This window comes from Larus michahellis, chromosome 1 (genome assembly GCF_964199755.1).
Source record: "Larus michahellis chromosome 1, bLarMic1.1, whole genome shotgun sequence".
Classification (NCBI taxonomy): Eukaryota; Metazoa; Chordata; class Aves; order Charadriiformes; family Laridae; genus Larus; species Larus michahellis.
In genome coordinates, this window is record NC_133896.1 from 208,367,774 (window position 1) to 208,380,483 (window position 12,710).

The 12,710-nt window shown below is 35.6% G+C and overlaps 1 protein-coding gene across 4 annotated transcripts in view; it reads right to left on the reverse strand.

Moving 5' to 3' along the window:
- Positions 1 to 12,710, reverse strand: part of CNTN5 (contactin 5) — a 661,723-nt gene that overhangs the window by 174,357 nt on the left and 474,656 nt on the right. The window lies entirely within an intron of this gene.

Here is a 12,710-nt window from a genome sequence, read left to right on the forward strand (position 1 = left end):
TCAAATTTGCAATGAAATGTATCAAGATGCTTCCCATAGAGCTAGGGATGACTTTTGCAATTGTGTGTATAAACAGTTTTTATTCCAAACATCTTTCTTTAAAATCATCAGATTCTAGTAACTGTTCAACCTACCTTGCAGTAGGTACCTATTACTGCCTACACTTCTATCTTCTTCTACATCTACTTCACTGAAGAATCACAGAAACCCTTGCTATTTGCAGCTTAAATCCCCACAACCAATGAATAATTCCTTAAACCAAAGTTATCAACTGCTTTGCCTCATAATCTGACTCATCAAAGTAATTTTTAAAAATGGTAATTAAAGGCAGTGCCTTGGTTCTTATTTTTATCCCATGAATCATTCTGTTCACCTGAAAAGTATATAGTTTTCCCTTTATACTATTATTTCCTATTATTCTGTATGAGATTATATCATGATTTATTAAAAACTTAGATGCATTAATGTATCGGTATTAGAAGTATCAGTAAAGTTAATGAGATTCTGATTTAGCAGGGAATTCCTTGCAGGGAATTATTCATGTGGAATTCCACCAATTTAGACTTTAAAGCCTTAACCTTATGTATGCTTTTTTATATGTTGTTCTCCTTTCAGTCTTGTCTTCCACTGTTTCATTTTGTCTTCACAGTTAAAAAATACACTCTCCACTTTTTAAACTGGCACATTAGCTGTAAGACAATTTCTTTTGTAAGCTCTCCCCGTGATAGTCTTTAAAGAACTGACTCCAAAATCAGAAAAGCCAAAGCAAGCTCCAGTGTATAAAGTCCCTACTAATGCTCCAAGCTGCAAACTGCTCCTTTGGTATAGCAAGTTCCAAGCTTTTACATTCAAATTTCTTAGGTGACTACTCCCAGCTTCAGCAGCGATATGAAGACAGTAATTGCATATAAGTCACTCTGGCTCTCTCATACTTGTATCCCCACTACCGTCAAAATGTTTTCTTGATATAAAGCAAGTTGGAATTTGAAAGGGTCAAAGAGGTGAGTGGAAACACCTCAAAATTTAATTTTTTTCTGCGCTTTTCTGCTAATGATGACAGAGGAACTGATATAGCTCTTCATTGTATGAGAAAGAACTGTGCAACACATTAACATCCTAGTTAAATATATGCCATAGCCAGCTGTGCGGTTTGACTCTTAACAGTATAAAAAGCATTAGAAATTCCAACTGATCTGCCTGTTCTATCCTTACATTTTATTGTTTCCTGACACGGTGGTCAGAAAGGAATAGAAAAGCACGATGACTCTCTGTTCAACCAATATAAGCCAAGAGTGCAAGCGGTGATGTAGAGATGCAGGATGTTCTAGATCAATTTTGAAGAACTTCAGTCTAGTTTTGAAGTCAGATGAAAATTTTCCCCATGAAAAATTTATGGTATTGGTACAAAAATGTTATGTTAAAGGACTAAAAATATTTACCTGACAGTAGAAGAAAACTTCTCCAAAACGGGGAATTAAGCTGCACACGTTGACTTTTTGCTTAAAACCTTTTTCAGATCCAATTGTAATTCTGAGTGGTTACACAAGACCCTGAGGAATTCAGGGCTCATGGAGAGCTCTCTGAGTGCTCAGAATTTCTTTCCTCTTCTGTTATGTTTCAGACAAAATACTAATTAGCCCAAAATATTTTTCTCTGAAAATTTCATTGCCACATTTTGCTATGATGTCTTATCTGGCAGAAATGATTCATGGCAGCATAAAATTCTACAAAGCGATGATGATGAACATGCAAGTTCAAGGAAAATGCATAGCCTTTAATTGAAGACACCTGTTACCAACTCAAATGGAAAGCAATCAGTCTCACTAATTGCACCGGCTTAAAAGTAGTTCAACCCAAATGTAAAGTAGTCATCATTGTGGGTTCATTGGCAGTTCATGTAGAATAGAATTTCTCCATTTGTGCCCTAAAAACACACACAGTTAATTATTCATTTTATTAATTAGGACTACTCCTAAGAGATGGATTTCAGGCAATAATTTTTTGTGCCTTTAAGGAAGTGGAATACTTAGTCTTTGCTGGTGCTGTATTTAGGGTGTGGGGGGTTATGTTGTCATTTTATCACCTTCTAAATGATTTTTGCTGATAAAAATTGAGTGATGGATGAATGCATACTAGGATAGGGTACTGAGAAAAAAAAGTAACAGAACTTCTGCCACATCTGAAACTCAAATAATTTATGCTATTAAGCTGCAGTCAATGTTTTTATTTGTGCATTCCTACAGCATCTAGCCAGGATCCCAAACTCCAAAGTACAGACAAAAGTGCTTGATCATTGAAGGAATTACTCCTTTTTTTAATTTCTAAAAAGCAAAAGCCTGGGAGAAACTAATAACCAAAACACTTCAAAATACCTGAAGACTTTGCATCTGAATGCTCAGATCTGGAATTGATCTGGAATTCTTAACCTTCTTTGCAGGTGAAAAGCCCCTACACACTCTTTGAAGTTTCTTTGCTATTAGACCTGCTTAATGAGTTCAGTATATATCTTAAATATAATTTTGAGGGCTATGTCCATACAGAATCCATAGGCTTCAGTGGAAATATCTCAGGGAACCCTGCAATTTCCAATACATGCTATGCAGAACAGTCAGAAACAACCACAGCTGGCTTGGGATCTGGGGACCCAACAGTTTTTAGCTGACAAAAATAGATGGATGATCTTGCAGAAGTAATTTTACAAAAGGATGTTAAGAGAATGACTGCAATTATGGGAAAATGGGCGCACCTTGACATTGATCCATTGTACAAATGTGTCACACTTCTAAATTTGCAGCCATGGTAGAGGACGAAACGTGCATTGGTGCTCATGTACTGGGGCTGCTAGTATTCCCAGTTTGTATGCCAGGAAAATTAAAATTTAGGGTTCTTAAATCACAGAATTGCTAATAAATGCTGTCCAAGTACAAAAACCTGGGATTTTGTTTTGTTTTGTTTTTTTCTTCTGGCAGTATCATGCATAGAAGAATACCCAAAAGATTACAATGACATATAATAATAACTAATAATGACAGAATGATGGACAATCAAGATTTAAAACATTGCTGTCTATCTATAGACAAGTCTGTCATCTATAGTACACGCACAGTAAAATATTCGAAAACAACAGTGAATGTATATTTACATGCCACAAGTCCCACAGCTGTTCAGCACAGGAGCACATGTAAACTACATGAGTTTAAATGTTAACTGAAATCCCACTCTTACAAAATAGTAAAGTGCTGAGTGAACTTTTTGAATTTCAGAACAAGAACCCTAGGAACAATAGGCCCAGTTGACACTGGGCCTATTTGTACACTGCTCACTGCACTTGTTAGTGAACTTCAAGCCTGTATTTTCCTACAACGGTTTAGGTTAAAAGATTTTACAAGTGTCATTTGGCTAAGCACAAAACACAACTGTCATTGTATTAACTTTTTAATAGGAGACTAAACTCCAGAGTTGCATCTCAAGCCTGACAAGTAAATAACGATGAGCTTCAAGAGGTTTTGAAGCTAAGAGTCAGTGCTACCAAAATCTAAATAAACAAAGCTATAACTGTAAAATCAGGAAGTAATTACTCTAGATATGAACCTTCTGAATTCATCTCCTTTTGACAAAGACTGAGTAAATGGTTTCTCCATGCTGCACTCATTTTGCTTTCAATAGGGAAAAAAGTTTAAGTGAAAATAGGAAACTGTGAATATTGCAGTATAGAGAAATTTGGAGTATTTTTATGGAATATATGCAGAGCTTATTTTTTATTTTTACACTCATCTATTTTATTTTTAATGTGACACCAAACCAAAAAGATGATGCAGAGTCCTTCCTGGACATTACAGTTGATTGCCAACACAAAAGAGACTTTTACGTAGATGCTATTTATCAACACAAACAGAAACAGAGAATAATTCAAAGAAATCATGAATTATAGAGGCAGTTGTAAGTTGGCATTCTCCCGTGGCTCGGGCTGGAGGAGTTTTCTGCCCGTAAGTTCTATTATGTGCAAAGTCTTGGAGTGAAAATGATTTAAATCATTTTGGTAACTGCAAAACTTGTATTTGGAAAGCCTTCCAAATGTCCAAATTGCTTCTGTGTTTTATTAAGCACTTTTTAGTGGGCTATGTAGGTGAAAAACTGGGTCACTTGGTGATAAAGTAGTGAGAAGAGAGCATCTATCTCCTGCCAAAAGGAATTTACGGTGTGAAATTTTGTTTACTATAATTTCTTAAATGATTTTTGTAGATCTATTTTCTCCTTTTCACAACACTAATTCCTAAACTGTCACAACGTGATGTACTTCCCATAATGGAGGAAGCTGGAACACTGACATATCAGCATTTTTGTTAGTGCTGTGTTGTGCTTTTGGAGATATTCTGATGCAGAAAATGTCAGTACTATGGTAACGCAAAAGTCTTTCTGTCATTGTGGGTTGGTAGGAAATAACCCCTTAAGTATTGTGAGAAGAGCTGTGCTGGAGGCATTCAGATAGCACCACACATTCACTGCTGTGGTTGTTAGTGCCTGAATGCTTCCCAGATTTGCTTCAAGGCCTTTCTCCTGAGAAACTGCTTGGTTTATCCTTTTCATATGCAGTTTCTGGACAGCCCTTTTCATCAGTCCTGTCAGGTAAGTGGTATTTCAGGTGGCAAGTGAAGACGTAACAAGAAAATCGCCATACAAACTCCTTGAAGGACACCTAAAACCTAAATGTACAGTCCATACAATGGTTAAATATTGCATCTTCAAGGGCAAAGCATGCAAACACACACCCTATAATTGCACTTCTGTGGAGTTATGGTGTTTGTACAAGAAATAAGTCTGTGTTGTGTCTTTTTTAATGTGATGCAGTGGTGGGAGGTATAATACTCCATCTCTTCCAGTATCCCGTTGGCAAATATATTTCTCTTCTTTTGTTTAGGATTTCCTCTGATTACTCAAATTCCACAAGATGGCAGTACTTGATGAATAAATGGTACTGATGCCTGGTGGTAGCCAAAATCTGAGATAATCTGGGATTTTTAGCAACTCCGAAGAAGTTGCTGCTTCTCTCTTTTTAATTGATAAAAAAAGCAGCAAAAAGTGCACTCAAGATTACAAGCTGATTTTACTATTCATAGCTATAAACCATGACATTTGTCTGATGGTTTTGCTTTACCATTCAGAAATATTTAATTTAAACAAAACAAAGTATCAGGAAAAATATATGCCTGAACCTCATCTGCTGAAAATACAAAACATTATTTTTTCTCAAGCCCAGTTTTAACCTTTTTCATCACACTTGCTGTTTGGATATTCTGTGTACGAGCCACATAATAAGGGGGCAATACGCAGCACTCTGTAATGATGGAGAACACTTCACATTCAGAAGGGGGAAGGCTTCTTTTTAGCTAAGATGAATGATAACAATGGGTTGTTCCTGCAGCCTCCCACCACAAACAGATAAATAATTTTGGTGCATCTCTTTGTGCTTCTGTGGCTTATTATCAGTGCTCATTAATCCTCCAAGAAAATATTTAATGAAGGTAATTTATTTGTTGCATTGTAATGCACCCACATAGAGCAAACAGATATTGTCAATTTATCAGCTAGCAATGAAATTGCTTCTTTTCTGCTCTGGGGGCTCTGTATCTACTGCTCACTTACCTGAAACACAGTTCTACCAATCACATATTTGTCTTTGTTCAGATTTAATTATAGTGATAAATTTTCAAATATTTTCTTTCTTATAATCATTCACACAGCTAATAACTAAAAATATGGTAGAAAAGGTAAGTGTACTGTCAAGACTGATTTTGTACTGGAGCATACAAATATTATACTGTCATCACTAGTGTACCCAGCCAATATAGTCTCATTTGTACGTTTGACATGTATGAAATGTGGCCAGGCATTGAAACATGTAAAGACAGATGAAATCTCTTTCTCATACATACACTCTTTAAAGAGACCATATAGCATACAACATAAATATGGCTACTGGGAAAGGACAGTAGATTATTATGTGTATTTGACCGTCACTGGCATGATTTTCATATTAAAAAAAAAAATATCTGTTCCAGAAATAATCAAAATACTGTGACTAAAATGAACTCAAGAACGCATGTCCTTCAGGGTCTTCTTTTTCCCTCAGGCAAGATCAGATATTATCAGCCCAGTCTTTAAAAATGTCCAGTGGGTTAATTTTCTAAATTTAGATCTTCAAAATAATCTATTTCATTGCTCAGTTAATAACGAGATAATTTTCCTCAATATTTGTGTATATTTCCTATTTTTTGCAATACTGTTTATTACTTATGCAACTTACCATAACGAAAGTATTGAAAACACTTTATTAATGATTGATATTAAACTTTTACAGTTACAATGGAAGATCATTATCCTCATCTGTATCAGCCTTCTGTTCTTGAGGCTAGATCAACCAAATCTCTTCAACTTTTCCTTAGAAAAGTCATGCTTTTGAACCATCTACTTGGTTTTATTGTTGTCATCTCTACTGATTTTCTACATCTTATAATATAGGACCCAAAGAGATGGACATAGTATTCTATCTGAGACATTAACACTATTGATAATTGCAAGAATAGTCTCACATACTCTATTGGTAGCAGCCTTTGTAGCATGTCCTAGAATTGAAGTATGCAATTTTCCATTTACTAAGTATTCCATTTTCTGTAATAGCAGTATTTTTCAGAGGAAGAATGATGTTAATCACTTGTCTCCCTTTATTCTATCTATAAATTTGATGTTTTTGTTAGTAATCTGCATTTTGCTGAATTTTGTGTTACTCATTGCAAACCGTTTCTCCAATGCACTGATCCTTTTGGATTCTCATTCTGTGTTCTGCAGTGATTGTAATCTCTTGCAGCTTGGAGTCATTCACAAATGCTCCATATAAATTGATGTTCTATGTTTTATAACACACCAGGTAACGCAGATGTCACCATATAATGCTATTTTCCATGAAAAGCAGAAAAAAAGTGGATGGTAAAAAGCAATATAAAGTTAAACAGTCTAAATAAGTAATACCAGAGAATTTAATTCAGAATTTAAGCTTTAACTTTGCAGCTTTTTTAATCAACACTACTGACTTTACAGAACTATTGAAACAAGCCTTATGAGGAAGCTGAGGGGAGACCTTATCGCTCTCTACCACTACCTGAAAGGAGGGTGTAGAGGTGGGGGTCAGTCTCTTCTTCCAAGCAACAAGTGATAGGACAAGAGGAAATGGCCTCAAGTTGCACCACGGGAGGTTTAGATTGGATATCAGAAAAAATTTCTTCATGGAAAGGGTTGTCAAGAATTGGAACAGGCTGCCCAGGGAAGTAGTTGAGTCACCATCCCTGAATGTCTTTAAAAGACATGTAGACATCATGCTTAGGGACATGATTTGGTGGTGGACTTGTTAGTGTTAGGTTAACAGTTAGACTTGATGATCTTAAGGTTCTTTTCGAACCTAAATGATTCTATGATTCTGTGGTTAGTAATTTCCAAAGACAAGAATTAGAGATAATTTTGTTCCAGCATTAGAAAGGGTAATCAGGAAAACTCACATCATTATAAGTTCATCAGCTTCAACTTAGACAAAATAATTCAATGACTAATAGGAGACTTGATTAATATCCAATTTAAAAAGTGAGATATGATTAACAATATTGGAAGAAAATAAATCTAGTCAAACTAACTCATTATATTCTTATTGTTCTTTTTATTGATAAAGACAGCATAGTCTCTAGAAGCACACCCTAATTAAAAAGAACTGGAATAACCTTAAAATTAACTTAGTGTGCTTTGAAAGGACTAAAAACTCACTTAAAAGCATGATCAAAATGATCAGTTCTGGAATTCTTTGTCCTCTACTGCTGAACATTTTAACAGCCAAAACCAAACCTCTGCAGTTGTAATCACTGATCTACAGGAGATATGAAACCTAGCAGTGACAAATGTGCAGGAAGTCACTGGTACACTCTGATTTGGATAGCTTATTATTATTAGAATGTTTTTTTATGATGAAAATATGCTGAATGTACAGTAACACAAGTTTATTATTTCTTAATAATTTGGATTATTTCTTAATAATTTGAATGAACAAGAATTCTATGGTAATGACTAACTAACTATTGTACTCATATGAAAAGTGTGGCATTGGAAAATAGTGAGGATATTGTTTAATGCTCAGGAAAAAAATATCACTGTGTAGAATATCTATATGTGAAAATTATTTTCTCTGGCAAAATGTTAAAAGGAATTTAAAGTATTATTTTTTTTCCTTTTTTTCTCTTTCACACTTTACATCTCTCTTTTTCTCTGATCATTCTGTGATACTTGAACGTCTCTACATTTTAATGGCACTGGTGTGATAGTTACAGTTACTCCAGCATGGTCTGCTTCTTCTTACTTAAGCATGCTGCAGGGGTGAGCACAATGAAAAGTCATACTCCAGAGCAGTGTTACCTGCAGTGAACCCCAGAATCCTGTACCGAAGTGGGGTGCTGCCTTACATGGACATTTCAGTTTATGACTACTGCAACAATACCAATGGATTAATGTATTTCGAAGGCATAATAAGGACATCCATCAAAACAAAAAAATAACGTGAAGTAATAGGATGATGATCATCCAAATTTGTGGAATATCGCCATTAAGTGCAAGAGTGACATTATTTCTTCTTCAGCTGAGAGATGCAAAAACTCTGCATTCCTAGCCTTCCTCTACTCATCATTTAGCAACAGAAATTCTGTTAAGCAAATTCTGTAATTTGGCTGAAAATATTCACTAGTACTCCAGTTATCAGAGTATCAGTCACTCAAGGAGTTTATTGTATGTTTCAGTTTGGCTTTTTGTACTTCCAAGAAAGAAAGCAAGTTAAATTTGTCACTTTATCCCCCATTCACCTTGATTCCTAGTGCCAGAAAGGATTAATAGTAACAGAAAGATCTATTTAACAAGATTTCACTTCAGGCTTCTGGATATGGAAATGGAAATAAAAGGCTACCGCATTTCTAGTTTATACTTCAAAACACAATGTTTTTTAACAGCCTTCACCACTCTACACGCAGTTATCATGGGAATTGTGTTGGCAAAAACTGAGTACAGGCCATAGAGTTGCCTTTGTATGGCTGCACATATTGAACTTAAGATACACTCCACTGCCTCTCTCCTTGTTTTAATATAAATCTGAAGGCTTTGGCTCAGTCTACATGCAGGTCAGTGTTTGGTGAATTTCACCATGTCCATGGCACAATATGGTTGATGGATTTTCCTTGGGCCTGCTCCTTTGCTCCTATCCTAAGATCTCTAACCAAGGGCATTACCGTTATCATCACTTTTACATGGTAAAGCTAAAGAAGATGGAATGAAGTGACTTCCCAGAAGTCATGAATCAGGCCATAGTAAAAGTGAAATCTCCACTAATACATAATTCTTTCAATTTCCAGTATTCTTTCCTCTCCTTGCCAGCTTTCTACAAGAAATGTCAAAACACACCAAAAAAACCCAGTTATAGTCAATGAATCCTTAGGAGCTGTGTAGATGAACATCGGAGATGGGTAGCTACCCCGCATTCTCCCTCTGTATTTGATTTTCAAATGTTAAAAAAAAATCAGGAGTATAAATCATATAATCCCCCAGATGCTCAAGATCTAGTGCTCAGCTCCTTCTTGGTGTATTTCCTAGGCTTAAACGTACCAAGGAATGGATCTTCCACTACATCTTTGTGAACGCAATGGAACATGTGAACATACGCTTCAGAGAACAGTATAAAACCAAATTTATAGTCCCCAAAAGACAATTTTTAAGTATTAAGAATGACAGTGACAGATGATTTTTTCACCTTAATTAAAAAATAACTCAAAGTGCAGATGAAGAGAAAGATACACGTCACATTAGCAAACTGCCCTAGAATGCTGATAATGCTGTTCAACCATGTTGTACAAATAAATCACTACAAATAACCTCAGTAACAATCAATCATTTAAATCTAACAGTGTAGAGACTGTAACTCTTACCTGTTTCTACATATAGACAATACACTATTGAGTCCCTGTGTACATTGTTCTGCACTACTGGAAACCTAGTGAACTGCTTCCATCCATCTTCTACTTGTCATATAATTGTTATTTAGAGATAATACATAGCCTTCTGTTGTCTTACTTTCAGCCTAGGGCAGTGTCCCATGATTATAATCTCTGGTCCTCAACCATGTAGCAATAGCAGTCAATGTGACACATCAGGTATATATTATATATACATATCACAAGAAAAAAAGAAGTTATTTGTTCAACTCTCCCTGATTTTTTTTTCTATAGAATAAATGTCATAATAATTATGTTTTTCAAAGCCTTTTTCCTTTCAGGTATGAAGCATGATGTTGTAAAGTCACATAATCTGGACTGTAAATCAGTGCAATTTTATTGTTTTCTTGAAATTTTCTTTCTAGATCATCCTCTGTTATCCTCTGTAAAATGGGTAGTCCTCCTTCCCTCCATCTTTCATTTGACAGAGCTGAAAATGGGCTCTTCAGGATTGAAACTACATGGTAGTTTGCTAAACTCCTAAAGGACCTTGTGGTTCTGAAGAAAAAGCCAAACCGAGACAAACTCTTCACCAGTATTACCTGTATCCTTCTTTCCATTCTACCTTCCTCTTCCTGAATTTTTATCCTTGCAGTCTCCAATGGAAGACTTTCTTAATTATTGAAAGAGGAAAATACCATGAAAATGAATGCTTCAATAAATGAATAAATGAAGTGAAATTTTCCAGTTACAGATTCTCCACTCTAGGGTAATAGCATCAACACAACAGGAATTGTATTAGCTGGCTAATGAAGTCATCAGCAATGATTTTAACAATATTGGAACATAGCATGAGAACACAGGAAATAGAAGTGGGCAATCAAAATATCAGAATTAAGTGTGGTATTAATTATTACATTGTTAAAAAGATTGCATTGTGATCAAAAAGAAGTTACTTTTCCACTGTTATTGCTCTGGAAAACATCTTTTGCTGTCAGAAGATAAAGGATGCACATGTGGTGCTGTATAGGGGTTTGAATTTGGCTGTAATCATTCAGATGTTTGTCTGAACTCTATGATATTATGCTTATATATATTCAATAATTTTCTTCTTGAAAAATCCAATTGCCTTTAACTTATTTACTGTTAAGTTATAACTATCTTCACACAGGTTACAATTGTATTGGGTAGGAAAAGAACATAAATACACCCAAATATATAATTCTAAACAATTTCTAATTTCCCCTTTGAAAGAGAAAAATGAAAACTAGATATCCAACTGGAATTGTTTTCATACTGCTTCATTTATTTGGAACAATCTTCCTGAACTGATTAAATGAGGCTATATGAATATTTATATCTCATTAAGCATTATATCACCTCAAATGGTTGTAAGTTCATCTAGTAATTACAAAATAAAGAATAACTGACTTTATTATATAGGGAAACGTGTTAATGGCATCTAATAGAAGTCAGATCAGTTCAGTCCAAAGCTTTCTCCTTCTCAGTCAAGACTGACCTTCTAACATTTTCAGTAGTCATCTCTGCCAGAATCACAGCTGAATTCAGTTAATCATGCCTAGTCTGGGAAGAGGTGCATTTTCCGAAAACTCCACTGTTTTCATCCTTTTATTTAATCCTTTAAGATTTCCACACAATGGTAATCGAGAGAAAAAGCTAGACTCGAGACCCTTAGGAGTTAATAACTTCTTATCTCTTCCTCCTTCTTATGTTTCCTCTTTTTCTCATCTGGCTGATCAGCATTGTATTCCTGGCTTCTTTTTAGTTACATTGATTAACGTGCACTCTCACTCTATTTTTTTCTGTGGCATGAAGTGGAGAGGTAATTGGGATTAATTAGGAATTTTCTGTCTTAAACAAAATGGGCTTTCTGACATTTAACTATCATCTGATGTGTTTGTAAAATGGTATTGTTTCAGCCACCAGCTTAGTAAAACATCTGAACTAAATAGCAAATGGATTGTAATAGGAAGGTTATTATGAGAGGGTCAATTCTGCAAGAGCCTACCTCTGTGACTGTACCTGCTGTACATTATTCCAGTCTTAAATCTACTGATGTCGGTCTCCTGATATTTTACAAATTATATAACCCGTGCCACAGAAAAAGTTTTTGCAACACCATTTCCTAATTTAACTGGTACCTTTACAATACTAGTTGCAGAACTGTGGTTGTGATACCATGAACATACATTTCTGTTAAACCCAGCAGAACAATGCTGTCTTGGTTAATCACTAGACTGAGGAGTTCCTGATAGTTACATCTATAATTTGTTGGAGCATCTCAGTAACAGGGTAGTATCTTGTCTCTAGGGAAGAGGAGCTTGTCCACTACAGAAACTTTTCATCATTATTGTCCCATTTGTCAAGCTGTAGACAAATAGCCACGTACGGCTATTGCCTGAAAGGCAGTAGAGCACGAGCCAGAGGGCCAACATACTCAATGCATTTTTAAAATTTAATTAATCTCCCTTGCTTCCTCTCTCTTCCCTCGATATCTTCTCACACTTTGATTCTCCTGAACTGGCAGCTGGGGTAATATTTGTTGACAATAGTGTGGCTGTGAAACTACAGCACACGTCCCTTAAGCAGAGACCTGTCAGGGCTGCCCCTTCATCCAACGTTGTGCACTGGCTTAATTGGCCAAGGTCAACCAGCTTTCTCTCACTACATTTTCATGGT